We start from the raw sequence: 21,946 nt of genomic DNA, 5'->3' as shown, positions 1-21,946 counted from the left end.
CAATAGGTTCACGATCAATTATTTCACCTATTCAATTATTCTATGTTTAACTATCCACGAGAACAATAAGTTGCGAGCAATTATTCAAAGTATTAAATAGGTTGATGAATAATTTCGTAAGGTCAATATGTTGACGATCAATTATTTGAAGTATTCAATTATTCCATGTTTAATTATTCATAAGGTCAATAGGTTGAAGATAAATTATGTGAAGTATTCAATAGGTTGACGTATAATTATCCAGAAGATCAATAGACTGACGATCAATCCTTTGAGTATTTAATTATTCACATAATCATTAGGTTGACGATCAATTATTCGAAGTATCAAGTAAGTTGATATTTAATGGTGGTTTTATATTGATGTTGATGCTAGTATGTCATTATTTTTTTTCACCTTCAACTACCATCTAAATTTCTTCAACATCCTAAGGATGTTTGAAACACCTTTAGGATGTTTGAAACATCTAACGCAAATGTTTGAAACATCTATCATGATGTTTGATATTGATTGTCATTAAATCTACAAGATCAATAGGTTGACGATCAATCATTTGAAGTATTAAATAGGTTAATGTTTAATGGTAGTTTGATGTTGATGTTGATGCTAGTAGGTCATTATATTTTTTTCCACCTTCAACTACCATTTAAATTTCTTCAAACATCCTAAGGATGTTTGAAACACCTTTAGGATGTTTGAAACATCTAACGTAGATGTGTGAAACATCTAACGCAGATGTTTGAAACATCATTAGTATATTTGAAACATCTAATGCAGATGTTTGAAACATCTATCGGGATGTTTGAAACATCTAACGCAGATGTTTGTAACATCTATCGGGATATTTGAAACATCTATCGGGATGTTTGAAACATCTAACGCAGATGTTTGAAACATCTATCGGGATGTTTGATATTGATTATCATTAAATCTACAAGATCAATAGGTTGATGATCAATCATTTGAAGTATTCAATAGGTTGATATTTACTTTTTCATAAGGTCAATAGGTTGATTATTAATCATCCATTTATACCATCCAGAAATAATATAAAAATATGCATCAATTACAAATCATATCATGGTTCCATGTTCTTGTGAAAGATATCCACAACCATTTTCTCTCTAAACTCGCAAACAATGTTGCCATTCATCTTGTCCATTGGAGTGTTGGTGATGATCAAAGACCCTTTTAGGTATCCAATCATTGTTCAAAGATTCTTTAGGCAAGTGCATGAAAAGGCCACATGATCGTCGGTATCTTGGGAACATTGTGCCAATGGGATACAAATATTCACCCAACTTTTCATCAGTGAACAAAGAGGTATTGCAGTCGTAAATAAGCAACTTTGACTCTTCGATAAGAAATACAACTATGACATAATGGTTCCTCTCAATGTTGTATACACAAAAGATCCTTTTTGTACCATTCCAAGGTCGGCCATCACAGAAAGGCATCTCTCCTCGAGCATACTTTAGATCATCATTATGAAATTGGTTCATTCAAGATTATGGAAAGAGATGAAGCAGTATTCACCTTGTCAACCCCATCACACAGAGTTTTATAGTGTTCCTTTAAGATGTAAAGAAAATTACAATCCAGGATGATATTTGCTTGATCATAGTGCTTGGGGTATCTTCTGTGTCGAATACGCATATGAGCCAAGAAATCCTCCATGTGCTGCAGAATCAAAATAACTAAATTACTAATCCACATACTAGTATTAAACATCAAACATCCATAAATATCAGTCACAGATCCATTAGGATATTTCAAACATCTTACAGGATGTTTCAAACATCTTACGTAACATATTACACTGGAGCAAGTGAAATAATGAAACACTAGTTTAATTCAAGGATTATCTAGTTCTTATTTCATATTACTACAGACAGAAAACACTTTTGCCTAAAACTTTCTAATAGAGATACAGAAATTTTTGAACATTGAACTTGCTTAGACTAATCTTATTGTGGATCAAACAATTCAGCAAACCATACACAATTAATCCTAGAGGATGTTTCAAGCTGGGAAGTAAAAATCAAATCAAGATGAAAGGGTTATGAATATGTACCTTATCCTCCAACCAAAATTGAGAATCTTGAATGTTCTTAAAGTCTTTATAATTGAACATCCCCCTTGTGAATTGTATTTGAGGCCCCCTATTTTTGATAAATGTCACGAGGGCATTTCTCCTCTCCCAGTCAATCGGTTTATAAATATCAACTTCCAGCCTCTCCTCACTGACTGCTATGGAGGTTTCTTCCTTTCTAGTTCTCTTCCTATTTTTGATCCGCTTTTTTTCTTCTGTGTAAGGATCCCGAATAGCTCGGGAAAGAACCACAGGTCTCTTTGATAGCTTTTGAACCAAGTCATCCATTGTAGTGCATAGAGTTCAACTGATCATGCATAAGGTTCAACTGACATTGCATGTCATCCCTCCACTTTATTTGCTCCTTTTCCTTTTCCTGATAATCAGGGCTTATGCAAGGACAATGGATACTATATGTATCTGTAACAACATGATCTTTTATTTCATCACCCGTTTTTCCATAGAAGCAGCTCCTTTGCCATCATCATAATTAAAACCCTCTCCCCTTCCATTATCATCATTAAAGTGCATTCCACCATCACCATCATCGTCATCAATAGCTTCTTCTCCCATTTTACCATCTCCACCAATAGATTTTTCTGTTCTATCATCTTATCCTCCAACCACATGACTATCTCCAACTTGTGGGGTTTGCAAACTACCCTTCTCTATCTTAAGGGCACCACCCAAATGTCTTAAGACTGTCACTCCATTCAACTCTTTACTTAGGTTATCTATCATTATGTCCTCTTTGTCAGATAAGATAACAAGATTTTGGATGTAACGCTCCATCTTTTCAGCATTTGTAGGGTAAAGAAAAAGGGTGTACCACCTGGGTATATAACAAAAAAAATTATACGCAAAAAATATTAGAGGCATGCTTGATATTTAAAATACATTCTGCAGAATATTTAAAAAACATCCACATGTTGTTTGAAAGATGTTTAAGTAATTATGTGGATGTTTCAAATGTCTTGTGGATGATTTTTGAAACATGTTTCAATCATCCTGTGGAGATGTTTCAAACATCCTGTGGAGATGTTTCAAACATTAAACATCTATCAGAATGAGTCTTACTGGACGATCTTTGATTTGAAATGGATCAGGCCTGTCTTTTTCTACTTTTTCAAATAGCCACATCTTCATCCTCGGCACTGTACTCTATTTTGGATAGTCTTTTGGCCGCAATTGAGGTATGGCTTCAAATGCCCAAGCCTACATTGTGTGATAAAAAAGTAAATAGAAAATTATATAAATAACACTAAAATAGAAGTAATTAATCAGATTTATTTAGTTACCGTGAAAGCCCAAGAAAATCCGTAGAGGTTATACGAGTCACCCTTAGATTGTTGACACTCTTTCATATCTTTCATAAGATAATCAATAGTCAATCGAAAAATATTCCAGCCCCATGGATAATTGTAGAAAGCCTCTTCTGTGAAGGCCAATCTAACTGTAGTTTCAGACACACCACAGTTTGAATCCTTTGCCAATAAAATACAGTGGACAAACCAAATCAAGCATAATGCATACTTGTATTTTTCTATCTTTTTGGATTTAGATTTGATCAACTCAAGTACTATTTTACCAGTCACAGACCTTTTTCCTTTGGCAATAAGTTTTCACAACTTTTCACTATCAATAAGGTACTTTTGAAGCTTCGAATTTGTGTAAGAATGTCCACAGTTGAGTCCAGTCATTATGGCAAACTCACGAAGGCCGAAGCAAACGGGTAATCTTTTATAATTAAACCATAACTCCTGGGTCTTCTCACACAATACTCTAAGGAGTAGAAGGCCATGCACTATAGATGCTTGAAATAGTGACCTCTCAGGAAAACATAAAAATTGCCCGAAAGAACTACTCCTAAACTTGTTTTCGAGGCCTTCATCCTGCAACAACTTTCGAAACTCACCCATACCTGCTAATCCTATGAGGATCTCATCGTGATCTTCTTGTTGAAGGTCTCATTATCATCTAAAAATGTCTTGTACTTTAAGGGTAGAAGTTCCGATCGAAGTTTTAAGATTTAAACCTCGCAACTGTCAGACTCATCCTCAGGCATCTCATCTTGTACATATAAATGTGTTGATTAATCAAAGGCAGAAGAATAATTAATTTAATAATTAAAAAGATCTCTTTACAGTCATGTTTAGTGAAACATCCTAGGAAATATTTCAAACATCCAGACATAAACTTTAAACATCCAGAGAGAAGTTTCAAACTTAGATGTTTCAAACATCTAGAGAGATGTTTCAAACATATTAAGCTTACCTCTAAGATTGAGAAGGTGCATTATCATTCTTTCTCTTTTTTCTTCTTTCTGCCGCTGCCTCTTTTTCTTCTTCTTCTTCTCCATCTTCTTGTTCTCTTGAAGCTTCTTCTTCAGTATTTCCTACTGATGCTTCATCATCAATATATGTCTCCTCTTCTCTTTTATCAATTGTTGTCTCTTCTTCTCTTTCATCAATTGTTGTCTCCTCTTTTGATTCTTCTTCATCAACATTTATCTTTTCTTCTCTTACTTTTCTTATTTCCTCTTCTTCTTCCTTTTCTGTTTCCTCTTCTTTTTCTTTCTCTGTTTCCACTTCTCTAGCATTCCCTCCTAGTACATTCTTTATTTTCTCTTTATTTTCTTTCTCAATTTTCTCTTTATTTTCGTTCTCTTTTTCTTCTTCTCCAGCATTCCCTCCTTCTACTACCTGAAGAGGTTTGGCTTCCACTTCAGCTACAATTAATTTTTGTAGCTTATCCTCCTGAGATGTCTTAATTCTTTTGCTAGATCTTTTAGAAGGAGATTTATCTCTTCCTCTTCCACCTATCTTTGACACACGTCCCTTTGCCATTTAATCTGCACACACAAACAAGTAACGACCATCAATAAAATAAAGAAATAATTTGTTCGTAACACATAAAAAAAATAAAAATATAAATATTTAAGTATTCTTTGGTGAAACATCTCAGTGAGACGTTTGAAATATCTTAGTAAGATGTTTCAAACATCTTAACAAGATGTTTCAAACATCTCATTAAGATGTTTTAAGATGTTTGAAACATCTTACTGAGATATTTCAAACATCTCTAAAGGTGCTGCATTGAATGGTCATACAAGATTGATCTTAAGAGGTAAAATCAATTTTCTGCCATCTACAAATGCTAAGCAACATATAGTAATTTAAGTTTCTAGCTAGTTAGATGGAGTTTGAAAGCAAGCTAGCAATATTCATATTATAGTTCTCCTAACCTCTTTATCTAAACGTCTCTATCAATGATTTTTTTAATCGCTAAAATAATCAACCATCTCATTGTGATAATCAGGTGTCTTTTGGTGAAACAACTCATGGATTGTTAAACATCCTTACAGATGTTTCGAACATCTTATATGTAACTTCAAACATCTTAATGAGATGTTTCAAACACTCAGCTCAAAATATCATTAACCAAACCCCGATAAATATTGCAATAACTCCACAACATACAACAATAACAATAACAATAACAACACGGATATTTAACAATATCTTAAGATGTTTCAAACACTCAACTGACATGTTTGAAACATGTCACGATCCAAAATTAACCGTCGTGACAGCGCCTATCGTGGAACTAGGCCAACCTCAACTCAACAACCCAACACCAATAACAATAAGTTTGAAAACATTAACGGAAGTATTTAATATTAAAGAAAAACTGTTTCAAACATATGAAAATCCCAAAGTGATACAATCCAGCCCAAAATAAGGGTGCCACTGCGTACATGGGCGTCCAGATCAGAAATACAGTCTACTACAGTATCTAGAGATATAAACTGAAAGTACGTCAAAGATAAAGAAGGAGAGTCAAGGCCCACGAACGCAGTGCAGCTACCTTGATGGCCTCCAAAAGTCTAGGATCCTCAATCAACAACTGCCGCTATGACCGGTAACTCCTGGATCTACACACGAGGTGCAGGGAGTAACGTGAGTACACCAACTCAGCAAGTAACAAGTCCAAACTTTGTACTGAAAGGTAGTGACGAACTCAACCTCAACAAATATAACAGAAATAAATATGCAGAAACGTAGGCATGCTTTCAAGTCAAATATACAGCTCGACAATAAAGGAATTACATATCTGAACAGTGTAAGGTATATAACTCGGCTATCTCTACATGCCAATGCACAAACTGTATGAAATGCACCATGTGCTCCACTCTCAAGTATTCAACCACTCGGTACTGTATATGGCCATCCGGCCCAGGAAAATCCATCCCATAACATATGCAACACTAACTATAAGTCACCAGTACCGAGGAAAAAGGGCAATCCAACCCTGTGGAGAAATCCATCTCCAGGTATCAAGTACTTTGGACAAATCCATGTCGAGGGAAATCCATCCCTCAATAATATCATCTGCGCTCACTAGGGGTGTGTTACAGACTCCAGAGGGGCTCCTACAGCCCAAGCGCTATCATAATCATCAATATAACCACTGAGGCGTGTAGCCCGATCCCATAACTGTCACTCATAACTAGGCACTCGGCCTCACTCAGTCATCAATCTCTCCAGTCTCACCACGGGCTCACAATGTCATGAAAACAATACGGAATAATGATATGATGAATCAATAAATAACTGAGACCGAGATATGATATAAAAATGAATGATCATGATTGAGTATGAAATAGTAAATGAAAACTAGTGAGATGACAGCAAGAAACGACCACTAAGGGTCTAAACAATACCGGCACAAAGCCTAAACATGATATCTAGCATGATTTACAGCTCAACTACTTTATCACATAATGAAAAACATGGATATCAACAGGATAGAGTCACTAAACGGTTCCATGGAATCACCCAGGTACCAATTCTCACGGTGCACGCCCGCACGCCCGTCACTTGACATGCGCATCACCTCAATACCAATCACATAACACATAACTTGGGGTTTCGAACCCTCAGAACCAAGTTTGAAAGCGTTACTTACCTCTAACCAAGAAAAATCCTACTTCGCGATGCCTTTGCCTCTCAAATCGGCCTCCAAACATCCTGAATCTAGACACAAGCAATACAATACGATTAATATAGGCTAAAGGTGTCAATTCCACAAGAGAACTATCAAATTAGAGTCAAAATCCGATATCGACTCAAACCTGGCCCCCGGGCCCACGTCTCGAAATCCAAAAAAAAACACAAAACCCGCAAGCCCATTCACTCATGAGTCTAACCATACGTCATTCATCAAAACTCTCCAAAATCCGAAGCCCAAAGCCCTTATTTCACTTCAAAACTCCTACTAATTAATGATGAACAAAGCCATAGATTCACGAAATCTATACCATTATGGGTTAGAATCACTTACCCCAATGTTGCTCCTTGAAAACCTTCGAAACATCGCCTCTCTCCCGAGTTTCTCAAGTCCAAAATTGAAAATGAAAGACAAAACCTTGAGCTGGAGCTTTTCTGCCCAGCAATATCGCACATGTGGCCCTTTTTTCTGCTTCTGCGACGCCGCACCTGTGAAATTCCCATCGGAGGTGCGGAACTCACTTGAGGTCCCAGGTTCCGCATCTGCGGCCAACCTTTCGCGCCTGCGCTTGCGCACCTGCGCATAACTGTGTGCAACTGCGAAGCCAGTCATTTTCCTCCCATCTGCATCTGCCCCCGAGGTCTCGCACCTGCGGGCTCGCAGATGCGATAGCCTTCTCACACCTGCAGTTCCAACTCACATTAGCCTTGCCCGCATCTGCGACTTCCCCAAGCACTTATGTACCCTCCCACTTGCGACTCCCCCTCCGCAGGTGCAGAAATACCAGTAGCAGCAGCTTCAGCTGTATTTTCCAACTTCAAACAATTCCGTTAACCACCCAGAACCACCCCGAGGCCCTCGGGACCTCGACCAAACATACTGACACATCCCATAACATCCTACGAACTTAGACAAATAATTAAATCACTCAAAACAACATAAAAACACCAAATTACACTCGGATTCAAGCCTAAGAACTTCTAAACTTCCGAATTCCACAAACGACGCCGAAACTTACCAAACCACGTCCGAATAACCTCAAATATTACACACACGTCACAAATGACACCACAAACCTACTCAAATTTCCGAAAATCCATTCCGACCTCGATATCAAATTTTTCACTACTGACCAAAATCGTCAAATAACCATTTTTTTTCCAATTCAAGCCTAATTCCACTACGGACCTCTAAATCACACTCCGAAAGCACTCCTAAGTCCAAAATCACCTAACGGAGCTAATGGAACTATCAGAATTAAATTCCGAGATCGTTTACATATAAGTCAACATCCAGTTGACTTTTCTAACTTAAGCTTCTAAATAAGAGACTAAGTGTCTCAATTCACTCAGAAACCACTCCGGACCCGAACCAACTAACTCGATATAACACAATATAGCTGAAGGACACAAAAAGAAGTAGAAATGGGGGAAACGGGGCTATAACTCTCGAAATGACCGGTCGGGTCGTTACATCCTCCCCCTCTTAAATAAACGTTCGTCCTCGAACGGGTCTAGAAACATACCTGGAGTCTCAAATAGGTGTGGATATCTATTCTGCATTTTCCGCTCGATCTCCCAGGTGGCCTCCTCCATAGGCTGACCTCTCCATTGCACCTTCACCGAAGTTATGTCCTTTGACCTCAACTTCTGAACTTGCCGATCCAAAATGGCCACCGGCTCCACATCATAAGTCATATTACCCTCCAACTGCACCGTGCTGAAGTCCAAAACATGGGACGGATCGCCAACATACTTTCGGAGCATGGAAACATGAAACACTGGATGCACACTCGACAAGCTGGATGGCAAGGTAAGCTTATAAGCCACCTCCCCAATCCTCTGAAGCACCTCAAATGGCCCAATAAATCGAGGGCTCAATTTGCCCTTCTTCTCAAATCTCATAACACCTTTCATGGGTGAAACCTTTAGCAAAACCTTCTCCCAACCATAAAATACACTTCACAGACCTTCTTGTCCGCGTAGCTCTTCTGCCTAGACTGCGCTATGCGAAGCTGCTCCTGAATCAATTTTACCTTATCTAATGCATCCTGGACCAAGTCTGTACCCAAGAGCCTAGCCTCACCTGACTCAAACCATCCTACTGGAGATCTACACCTCCTCCCATGTAAAGCCTCCTACGGAGCCATCTGAATGCTCGACTGATAACTGTTGTTATATGCAAACTCCGCGAGCGGCAGAAATTGATCCCATGAACCCCCAAAGTCAGTGACACAAGCGCGTAACATGTCGTCCAATATCTGAATAGTGCGCTCGGACTGCACGTCCATCTGAGGGTGAAAAGTTATGCTCAACTCAACCTGAGTACCCAACTCTCGCTGCACGGCCCTCCAAAACTGCGATGTAAACTGAGTGCCCGTATCTGAAATGATGGAAACTGGGACACCATGCAGGCGAACAATTTCTCAGATGTAAATCTCAGCCAACCGCTCTGAAGAGTAAGTAGTGCCAACTGGAATGAAGTGCGCGGACTTGATCAGCCGATCCATAATAATCCAAATAGCATCGAACTTTCTCGAAATTCATGGGAGCCCAACTACAAAGTCCATGGTGATCCGCTCCCACTTACACTCTGGGATCTCTAACCTCTGAAGCAAGCCACCCGGTCTCTGATGTTCATACTTAACATGCTAACAATTGAGACACCAAGCCACAAACCCAACTATATCCTTATTCATCCGCCTCCACCAATAGTGCTGTCTCAAATTCTGGTATATTTTCGCGGCACCCGGGTGGATGGAATACTGCGAGTTGTGGGCCTCCTCAAAAATCAAATTCAAAGCCCATCCACATTGGGCACACATATCCGGCCCAACATCCTCAACACGACATCATCACCAATAGTCACATCTCTAGCATCACCTTGCTGAACCCTATCCTGAAGAACGAGCAGGTAGGGGTCATCATACTGACGCTCCCTGACACGGTCATAAAGAGAAGATCTGGAGACCACACAAGTCAATATCCGACTCGGCTCCAAAATGTACAATCTGATAAATTGGCCCGCTAAGGCCTGAACATCCAATGCCAAGGGTCTCTCTACTGCTGGCATATATGCTAAGCTCCCCAAACTCTCCGCCCGGCAACTCAGGGCATCGGCCACCACATTGGCCTTCCCCGGATGGTACAAAATAGTGATATCATAGTGCTTGAGAAGCTCTAACCATCTCTGCTGATGCAAATTAAGATCCTTCTACTTAAACAGATACTGCAAACTCCGGTGGTCAGTATAGATCTCACAATGAACCCCATACAAATAATGACGCCAAATCTTCAAGGCGTGAACAATGGCTGCTAACTCAAGATCATGGACAGGATAGTTCTTCTCATGGGTCTTCAACTGGCGCGAGGCATAGGCAATCACCCTACCCTCCTACATCAGAACATATCCAATACCTACCCTCGAGGCATCACAATACACAGTGTAAGAACCTAAAGCTGATGGCAGAACTAATAATGGAGATGTGGTCAAAGCAGTCTTGAGCTTCTGAAAGCTCTCCTCACACTCATCCGACCACCTGAATGGAACACCCTTTTGGGTCAATTTGGTCAAGGGTGATGCAATAGACCAAAAACCCTGAACGAACCGACGGTAATAACCAGCCAAACCAAGAACGCTCCGAATCTCTATAGCTGAGGACGGTCTGGGCAACCTCTGAACTGCCTTTATCTTCTTTGGATCAACCTGAATACCCTCACTGGACGCCACGTACCCTAAAATTGCTACTGAACCGAGCCAGAACTCACACTTGGAGAACTTTGCATAAAGCTTCTCCTCCCTCAATCTCTGTAATACAATCCTCAGATGTTGGGCATGCTCCTCCTGGCTACGAGAGTACACCAGGATGTCATCAATGAATACAATAATTAATGAGTCCAAATAAGGCTGGAATACACTTTTCATCAAATGCATGAACGTTGTTGGGGCATTGGTTAGCCCAAAAGACATCACCAAGAACTCATAATGGCCATATCGGGTCCTAAAAGCTGTCTTCAGAATATCCGAATCCCGAATCTTTAGCTGGTGATACCCGGACCTCAAATCAATCTTGGAGAACACCCTTGCTCCCTGAAGCTGGCCAAATAAATCATCAATACGAGGCAAAGGCTACTTGTTCTTGACTGTGACCTTGTTCAACTGCGTGTAATCAATGCACATCCTCATGGAACCATCTTTCTTCTTTACAAATAGAACCGGTGCACCCCCAAGGTAACATACTAGGCCGAATAAACCCCTTATCAAGGAGTTCCTGAAGCTATCCTTTCAACTCCTTCAACTCTGCCGGTGCCATACGATACGGTGGAATAGAAATGGGCTGAGTGTCCGGCACCAAATCAATACCAAAGTCAATATCCTTGTCAGGCGGCATGCCCGGCAGGTCTGAAGGAAACACATCCGGAAAATCACGTACCACCGGAACAGAATCAATGGCAGGATTCTCTGCACTAATATCCCTCACAAAAACCAAATAGGATAGGCAACCCTTCTCAACCATATGATGAGCCTTCAAATATGAAATCACCCTACTAGGTACATAGTCTATAGAACCGCTCCACTCAACCCTCGTAAATCCTGGCATCGCCAATGTCACGGTCTTAGCGTGACAATCTAGAACAGCATGATATGGAGATAACCAATCCATACCCAATATCATATCAAAGTCAACCATACTGAGCAGTAAAAGGTCCACTTGGGTCTCCAGACCCCCAATAGTCACCATACATGATCGATATACGCGGTCCACAATAATAGTATTGCCCACGGGAGTAGATACATGAATAAATGAGACTAAAGACTCACCGGGCATATCCAAAAAATGAGCAAAATACGAGGAAACATATGAATATGTGGAACCAGGGTCAAATAATACAGAGGCATCTCTGTGACAAACTGAGATAATACCTGTAATCACAGCATCTAAAGCAATAGCATCTGGTCTGGCAGGGAGGGCATAGAAACGGGCCTAGCCACCCCCTCATCTGCCTCCCCCTTTCGGGCGACCCCTAACTGACTGAGCTCCACCCCTAGCTGGCTGGGCGGGTGGTGGAGGAACTGGTGTTGAAGTCGAAGGCTGACTCCTCTGCTGAGATGGACCTCCTGTCAGGCGGGGAAACCTCTTGATATGCCCTAAATCCCCACACTCAAAGCAACCTCTACCAGCCACTGGGGACTGAAGGGAACCCCGAGCACTGGAATAACCGCTAGAAGGTCCTGACACAGATGAACCCTGAGCTGATGGTGCATGCGACGAACTCTGAGCTGGTAGCGCACTGAATGATGTTTGGCCATGTTGATAACCATGGGGCTCAAGGCCGGATGATGCACCCCAGTGCACTGGGCGAGCCGTCTCAGTATGCTAGAAAGGACGACTTCTACCGTGCTGTAACTGGCTCCCAAAAGGAGCACCACTGAATCCTCCATATCCACGAGGCCTCTTGGCCTCCCTCTCAACCTTTTCCTGACTGCGAACCATCTCAATATGATGAGCGATGTCGACAACCTCATCAAAAGTAGCACCAAACACTCTCTCTATGGTCATAAGCAATCGCAGCTGATAAGTGAGACCATCTACAAACCTTATGATCCTCTCCCTATCTGTGGGAACCAACCAGATAGCATGATGGGCCAACTCCGAAAATCGCATCTCATACTGCGTCACAGACATATCACCCTGATGAAGCTACTCAAACTGCCTGCGCAGCTCCTCTCTGCGAGACTGAGGCACGAACTTCTCCAAAAAGATCACGGAGAACTGCTACCAAGTAAGGGGTGTTGCGCCAACAGGCCTACGCTTCTCGTAAGTCTCCCACCATCTGAGTACAGCCCCAGAAAACTGAAAGGTAGTGAATGAGACCCCACAAGTCTCCAGAATACTAGCTGTACGGAGTATCCTCTGACACTTGTCCAAGAAGTCCTGGGCATCCTCTCTCTCTGTGTGCCACTGAACTTCCAAACCTCTTCAATCTATGTTGATCATCCTCAGGCATAGCAGGAACCACATAATCCTGAGCAGCTATAACCGGCTGGGCTGGTGGTGCCTCCGGTGTCTGAAATCCCTATACCACCTGCTCTGGTGTGCGGGCAGCAAGAGTCTAAGCACCTCCCCCGGCCTGAGAAGTGGCTGCGGCGGTCGGAACAGAGACTGCCTGAGCAAGACTGGTACACGCGGTCAGAATCTGAGCTAAGGCCTCCTGAAGGCCAGGAATCACAATAGGCACAGGCGGTGCCTGAGCTGGTGCATCAACAACTGGAACCTGGTACTGATCTAAGGCAACTGGGGGATCCGGAGGTACTGCCCCAGCTGCTGTGTGGGCGGCACCTCTGCCCCTACAGCGGCCTCTACCGCGACCTTGGCCTCTCGCAGCCCTAGCTGGTGGTACTGGTGGATGTCCATACTGCCCGGTAGTACAAGTCCTCACCATCTGTGAGAGAATGAAACAACACCTGTTTAGTTACCAGAATCAACAGATTCGCACGACAAGAATTCAAGAATGTGGAATTTTCCTAAAGGTTCTACAGCCTCTCAAAGATAAGTACAGACATTTCCGTACCGATCTGCAAGACTCTACTAAACCCACTCATGACTCGTAAGACCTATGTAACCTAGGCTCTGATACCAACTTGTCACGATCCAAAATTAACCGTCGTGATGGCGCCTATCGTGGAACTAGGCCAGCCTCAACTTAACAACCCAACACCAATAACAATAAGTTTGAAAACGTTAACAAAAGTATTTAATATTAAAGAAAAACTGTTTAAAACATATGAAAATCCCAAAGTGATACAATCCAGCCCAAAACAAGGGTACCACTGCGTACATGGGCGTCCAGATCAGAAATACAGTCTACTACAGTATCTAGAGATATAAACTGAAAGTACATCAAAGATAAAGAAGGAGAGTCAAGGCCCACTAATGCAGTGCAGCTACCTTGATTGCCTCCAAAAGTCTAGGATCCTCAATCAGCAACTGCCGCTATGACCGGTAACTCCTGGATCTGCATATGAGGTGTAGGGAGTAACGTGAGTACACCAACTCAGCAAGTAACAAGTCCAAACTTTGGACTGAAAGATAGTGATGAACTCAACCTTAACAGGTATAACAGAAATAAATGTGCAGAAACGTAGGCATGCTTTCAAGTCAAATATACAGCTCAACAGTAAAGGAAGTACATATCTAAATAGTGTAAGGTATATAACTCGGCTATCTCTACATGCCAATGCACAGACTATATGAAATGCTCTATGTGCTCCACTCTCAAGTATTCAACCACTCGGTACTATATATGGCCATCCGGCCCAGGGAAATCCATCCCGGAACATATGCAACACTGACTATAAGTCACCAGTACCGAGGAAAAAGGGCAATCCAACCCTGTGGAGAAATCCATCTCCAGGTATCAAGTACTTTGGACAAATCCATGTCGAGGGAAATCCATCCCTCAATAATATCATCTGCGCTCACTAGGGGTGTGTTACAGACTCCAGAGGGGCTCCTACAGCCCAAGCGCTATCATAATCATCAATATAACCACTGCGGCGTGCAGCCCGATCCCATAACTATCACTCATAACCAGACACTCGGCCTCACTCAATCATCAACCTCTCCAGTCTCACCACGGGCTCACAATGTCATGAAAACAACACGCAATAATGATATGATAAATCAATAAATAACTGAGACCGAGATATGATATAAAAAAAGCATGATCATGACTGAGTATAAAATAGTACATGAAAACTAGTGAGATGACAGCAAGAAACGACCGCCAAGGGTCTAAACAATACCGGCACAAAGCCTAAACATGATATCTAGCATGATTTACAGCTCAACTACTTTATCACATGATGAAAAACATGGATATCAACAGGATAGAGTCACTAAACGGTGCCATGGAATCACCCAGGTCCCAATTCTCACGGTGCATGCCCGCACGTCCGTCACTCGACATGCGCGTCACCTCAATACCAATCACATAACACATAACTTGGGGTTTCGAACTCTCATAACTGAGTTTGAAAGCGTTACTTACCTCCAACCAAGCAAAATCCTACTTCGCGATGCCTTGCATCTCAAATCGGCCTCCAAACGTCCCGAATCTAGCCACAAGCAATACAATACGATTAATATAGGCTAAAGGGGTCAATTCCACAAAAAACTATCAAATTAGAGTCAAAATCCGAAATCGACTCAAACACGGCCCCCGGGCCCACGTCTCGAAATCCAACAAAAATCATAAAACACGAAATCTGATTCACTCACGAGTCTAACCATATAAAATTCATCAAAATCCGACATCATTTGGTCCTTCAAATCCTCAAATTACACTCTCCAAAATCCCAAGCCCTAACCCCTTATTTCACTTCAAAAATCCTATTAATTAATGATGAACAAAGCCATAGATTCATGAAATTTATACCATTATGGGTTAGAATCACTTATCCCAACGTTGCTCTTTGAAAACCTTCGAACAATCGCCTCTCTCCCGAGTTTCTCAAGTCCAAAATTGAAAATGAAAGACAAAACCTCGAGGTGGAGCTTTTCTGCCCAGCAATATCGCACCTGCGGCCCCTTTTCCGCTTCTGCGATGCCGCACCTGTGGAATTCCCATCGCAGGTGCAGAACTCACTTAAGGTCCCAGGTTCCGCATCTGCAGCCAACCTTTCGCGCCTGCTCTTGCGCACCTACGCATAACTCTCTGCATCTGTGAAACTAGTCATTTTACTCCCTTCCGCATCTGGGCCTGCAGGCTCGCAGATGCGATAACCTTCTTACACATGCGGTTCTAGCCCACCTTATCCTTACCCACATCTGCGAATTCCCCAAGTGCTTCTGCGCCCTCACACCTGCGACTCCCCCTCCGCAGGTGCGGAAATACCAGTAGCAGCAGCTTCAGCTGCATTTTCCAACTTCAAACAATTTCGTTAACCACCCGGAACCACCCTGAGGCCCTCGGAACCTCGACCAAACATACCGACACATCCCATAACATTCTACGAACTTAGACAAATCATCAAATCACTCAAAATAATATCAAAACACCAAATTACACTCGGATTGAAGCCTAAGAACTTCTAAACTTTTGAATTCCACAAACGAAGCTGAAACCTACCAAACCACGTCCGAATAACCTCATATTTTACACACACGTCACAAATGACACCACAAACCTACTCAAATTTCTGGAAATCCATTCCAACCCCGATATCAAATTTTTCACTACCGACCAAAATTTCCAAATAACCAATATTTGCCAATTCAAGCCTAATTCCACTACGGACCTCCAAATCATATTCCGGATGCACTCCTAAGTTCAAAATTACCTAACAGAGCTAGTGGAACTATCAGAATTAAATTTCGAGATCGTTTACACATAAGTCAATATCCGGTTGACTTTTCTAACTTAAGCTTCTAAATAAGAGACTAAGTGTCTCAATTTACTCTGAAACTACTCCGGACATGAACCAACTAACCCGATATAACACAATATAGCTGAAGGACACAAAAAGAAGCAAAAATAAGAAAAACGGGGCTATAACTCTCGAAACGACAGGTCGGGTAATTATAAAATATCTGGGCAAAAAAGTATTCCACAAATCCAAAATAGAGCAATATAGCCATTCCAATATCACCACAACTAATTTTATGGGCATATGGCACAACCACATCAATGGCTACAATTAAACAACATAAAAATATCAAATTTTCGGTCAAAAATATTAACTACACAACAACTCTAGAATTTAGGCACAAAAACTACACAACAACAAGAAGTTACAAAAACACCCAAATTAAAAAAAATCAATTTAGGGTTGAAATAACAAGTTTAGTGTTTATCAATATGAAAGAAAAAAGAAAAAAAACTTACCTTGATGATGGAATCTCGACTTCAAAGCAAATTTGAACGGAATGGAGCCGATTTTTGAAGCCCTATAGAACTCTTGAGTTTGGAGATTGAATTTGAGAGAAAAGTTTTGAAATGTTTGAGGAAAAATCGTGGGCTTGAAAAGAGAAGAAAGAGTGAAAAGTTGAAAATGTGTCTAAGTGTAAGATGTTTTATTTTTTATTTTTTAGTATTTTAAATTTTACCCCAAAGTTTTTTTATTTCTAATTTGACCCGAACCACCCCTAATCCTTCTTAATTAGTTAGCCATTTGTTAATAAAAAAAATGGTGTCCCAAATACTTACACAACACTTGAGATATCTTTTTAACACATTTTTCCATTAATAATGCTTTTGATATACAAGTTTGAGAGGTTAAATGCTTTGAGTTCAAAATGAGATCATAGTATGAAGGGTTGTGAGTCACTATTTAGATTCTGTATCATGACAACAATTTGATATTGGCCTATAAGTTGAACGATCATGTACTAGTGTTGAGAATGGTTCCCAGATGATTTTCTTTTTCTTTTTTAAAGTTTGGAACAGTCATGTATTGATGTTTTGAGAAAGTTTGCACTTTTGTTTTTCATATGCTCTCATAAAATCATGTGGAAAGCCCGTTGGAATATACATAAATCATTAGGTTTGAGTAGTAATCCGAGTCTCCAAAATATCCTGAGACATCGGCGCCTCAAGGCCCAGCTTAGGCCCGTTTCAAAATTTATGGTCGCATTTCTGAATTTTTGTCCCAACCAGTGACTTGTAACATAATTGGGCCTCACTGTAGGCCCATTTCTGCTCATTTAAATCGTTGGGGATTTAGTGTGGGGAAAACTACCCTATATACCTACCTAATCAAAAGTAATTACTCATTTTAAAGGTAATTACATCAAATACCTATTCTATTACAACTAATTACCCGTCCAGCCTAATACATAATTAGCTTTCCTTTTTTATCTCCTCATCAATTCTTGTTGCCGCTACTCATTTGTATGTTGTTTGTATTATACCTTTTTCTTGCTATCATCACCCATTTTTTTATTTGTGCTCCATAATTCATGTTATCTCCTAAAAGTAAAACAAAAAATAATATGTACTATCTAACTAAGATTTGAATTTTCATGTGTGTTTGAAGTATTTGTTGTTGGAATTTATTGGGTATTATTCTTTGATGTGTAGATTATGATGTTAATGTTAATTTTCGAAGATTTTATTGTGAGAAAATTAAATCCATCATTGAAGGATCTTGAAGCTTGAAACTCATTAATTGGGTTTGTTGAATTTGGAGTTATTTCGATCCAATTGTGATTGGAGTGTGCTTGAATATTAATTGGGGGTTGTGGTTATATTTTGAATCAATTTGGTGGAGATTTTGGAGTAGATTTTAGAATTTTAGGTTGAACTAGCGAAAAAGATGAATTTATACTGTATAACAAAATGGTATATTATATACCATTTTGGTATATAATTAATTATAACAATCTAATGTTATAGTATATAGTATAATATAATAGTATAATGTTGAATGAACAACACAAGATATTATTTTGATATATTGTATAGTATTTTAGTCTATAATATATAATTTAACAATATATAATTTACTGATATTATTTCAGTTTAATAATTAAATTAAAAAATCTTTTTTAAACTCTTTGCGTACAATTGTATACCTTGTTGGTATAGCTATATACCATACTGGTATCATATGTTAGTTGAAACATTTTTTGTTTGTATTAGTTATATTTAATTGGTACACTATTTGATTTTTCTTTAGTAATAGTAGAATAGTACAATATCTTGAATTTTTTAAATTTTCCTTTATGCATGTGTATTATGTAATCATTTTGATTTTTTCTTTATGCGTTTGTTTTTTATAATAGTATTATAATATAATATCTTGAAATACATTATTATATTAATATGTTGTACACTATTTTTTGATTTTTCTCTTTATGCATGTGTATTATGTAATAGTAGTATAGTCATATATAGTTACCTAAAATTAATTAGTAGAACTGTATACCCTATTGGTATTATTATATGTCATATTGGTATCATATGGTTGTTGGAATATTTTTTGATTGTTTTAGCTGCATTTTTAAGTGAATTCTATTCTGAAATGATTTATATGATCATGTTTTGTTTTGTTGGATTTTCTTGTACCTATGGACATAGATTTTGTGTATTATGTAATAGTTTTTATAGTTATATGCAGTTATTGGAACGACCCCATACAACTATATATCCTATTAGTATAGCTATATACTATATTGGTATCATATGCTAGTTGAATCATTTTTTGGTTGTATTAGCTGCATTTAATTGGTACACTATTTGATTTTCTTTTAATAATAGTAATATAGTACAATATCATGAAATACTTTATTATATTAATATGTATGCGTGTTATGTAATAGTAGTATAGTCATATAGTTGCCGGGAATTAACAAGTAAAATTGTATACCATGTTGGTATGGTTATATGCCATATTGGTATCATATGGTAGTTTGAACATTGTTTTGGTTGTTTTAGCTGCATTTTTAAGTGAATTCTATTCTGAAATTATTTATATGAACATGATTTACAGTGCTAGAATTTTTTTGTGCCGATGGACATAGATTATGTGTATTATGTAATAGTTTTTATAGTTATAGGAAATTATTGGAACGGACTCATACAACTATATACCCTATTAGTATACGATATAAGCAAGCTGCTTTGCGAATATTTAGCTTGCAATGTGAGCATGTAATTTTCTCATACTTTTATTGCATCCTTTAATGTTTTGGTACAGTAGTATAGTCGCATATAGTTGTAGCAATATTCTAGAGCAATTATATACTCTGTTGGTATACATGTATACCATATTGGCATCATATGGTACTACAAGTCTTTTTTTCTACTTATACTTTTATTGCAATTTCTAATATTTTATTATCATTTCTATTCTAACTAGTATATATAGAGATTTGGTGGTCATAGATAATATTTTCTTGCTCCATAACTGGTTGTGTTACTGCTAATGTATAACGATCCGATCGGTCATTTTGAGAAAATTAGCCCTGAACCCCTATTTACTGTCCCTTCTAATTTATTTTTGGGTTTTGTGACTTGCCGGGAGGATTTATTTTGGTTTTGAAGTGAAATGGGACACATAGTCCCTAAAATGAAGGTTTAAGTCATAGGAATTGATCATAGTTTGAACTGTGTAAGGACGACTCCGGAATGAAGTTTTAACAGTTTCTATAACTCCATAGGGTGATTTTAGTCTTAGGAGCACATTCGGATGTTGAATTGGAGGTCCGTAAGTCATTTTAGCGCTAATTGGCGAAAGTTGGAAAAAATATGATTTTTGAGAAGTTTGACCGGGAGTGGACTTTTTAATATCGAGGTCGGATTTTGATTTTAAAAGTTGGAGTAGGTACGTAATGTCAATTATGACTTGTGTGCAAAATTTGAGGTCAATCGGACTTGATTTGATAGGTTTCGGCGTCAGATGTAGAAGTTTGAAACTTTAAAGTTCATTGGACTTGAATCGATGTGTAATTCATATTTTTATTGTTGTTTGATGTGACTTAAAGGCTCGACTAAGTTCGTGTGAAGTTTTAGGACTTGTTGGTATATTTGGTTGAGGTCCCGGGGGCCTCAGGTGAGTTTCGGATGGTTAACGGATCGAATTCGGACTTAGAAGAAATATCTCAAAGTTTCTGCCATCTGATGCAATCGCACCTGCGAAAATTGGCTCGTAGGTGCGATCTCGCAGAAGCGGACGAGGGGATGGTGAGGCAGTGGTCGCAGGTGAGAACGGGTGGTCCACAGAAGCGATATCGCACCTGCGAAGGTTCGATCGCAGAAGCGGATATGAGGGGGGCCAGGCGGCTTCGCAGAAGCGGACAGTTTCTCACAGAAGCGGACTTCTTGTCCGCAGAAGCGATGAAGCCACAGAAGCGAAGGAAGTCTCGCATCTGCGAGATCGCATATGCGGCTAAAATCTCGTAAAAGCGGAAACCCCTACAGTACAAAAATAGAGAGGTTCCGAGTTTTTGCCATTTTTGGGCATTTCAAGCTCGGGCTGGGCGATTTTGAGCGAGGTTTTCATGGTAATTCTCGAGGTAAGTCGCTTGTGATCATTTCTACTCCATAATATTGAATTATAATCGAATAATCCGACTAGATTGCGTATTTTTGAGGTGTAAATCGGGAATTTGAACTTAGGGATTTGAAAATAAGATTTGAAGATTTGGAGGCAAGTTGAGGTCAGATTTTGGTAAAATTGGTATGGTTAGACTCGTGGTTGAGTGGGTTTTCGGATTTTGTAACTTTTGCTGGGTTCCGATACGTGGGCCCCACGGGCGAATTTTGAGATAAATTTCGGATTTTGTTAAAAGAAATTGTATTTTCATATGGAAATTATTCCTATAATTTGTATTGACTGAATCGAATTAATTATGACTAAATTCGAGCCGATCGGAGTCGAAAAATCGAGGGAAAGGCATTCTACTTGAATGATTGAACGTGATTCGAGGTAAGTGGCTTGTCTAACCCTGTGTGGCAGAAATTCCCCTAGGATTTGATATTGTTGTAACATTTGTGATATGTGAGCGTCATGTACGTGAGGTGACGAGTGCGTACACGGGCTAAATTTGGAAATATCGGTTCTTGCTGAGTAATCTTCTTTTAAATTCTTTAACTGAGTTGCCTTAGTATATGTAGTGATCATGATTAGCCTAGTATCACATGTCTACGTGCCTTAACTCTTACTTGCAATATGTGCAACATGCTTAGCTGAATTTCCTGCTTTCCTCGATTTGATTTAAATCTTTAAATGTAAGATTTCTTGCTAAAAATTTGTTGTTCCTCCGATTACCTGTTGCATATTATTTGGGACTACGGGGCGGTTCCTCGGGAGATCCCCATATACTGCATATTTATTTTGAGA

The 21,946-nt window shown here is 39.5% G+C and overlaps 1 long non-coding RNA gene across 1 annotated transcript; it reads right to left on the bottom strand.

Annotated features, from left to right (window-relative positions):
- Positions 1 to 4,630: 4,630 nt before the first annotated feature.
- Positions 4,631 to 17,114, bottom strand: LOC117281392 (uncharacterized). The gene is made up of 2 exons (XR_004512018.2): positions 16,990 to 17,114; positions 4,631 to 4,943 (listed from the first exon to the last, which is right to left on the bottom strand). It is a non-coding gene; the product is annotated as an uncharacterized lncRNA (long non-coding RNA).
- Positions 17,115 to 21,946: the final 4,832 nt, after the last annotated feature.

The sequence above is a fragment of the Nicotiana tomentosiformis genome, chromosome 11 (genome assembly GCF_000390325.3).
Source record: "Nicotiana tomentosiformis chromosome 11, ASM39032v3, whole genome shotgun sequence".
In the NCBI taxonomy this organism is placed as follows: domain Eukaryota; kingdom Viridiplantae; phylum Streptophyta; class Magnoliopsida; order Solanales; family Solanaceae; genus Nicotiana; species Nicotiana tomentosiformis.
The sequence above is the reverse complement of the archived record's forward strand: the minus strand, read 5'-3'. Positions and strand labels throughout refer to the sequence as shown.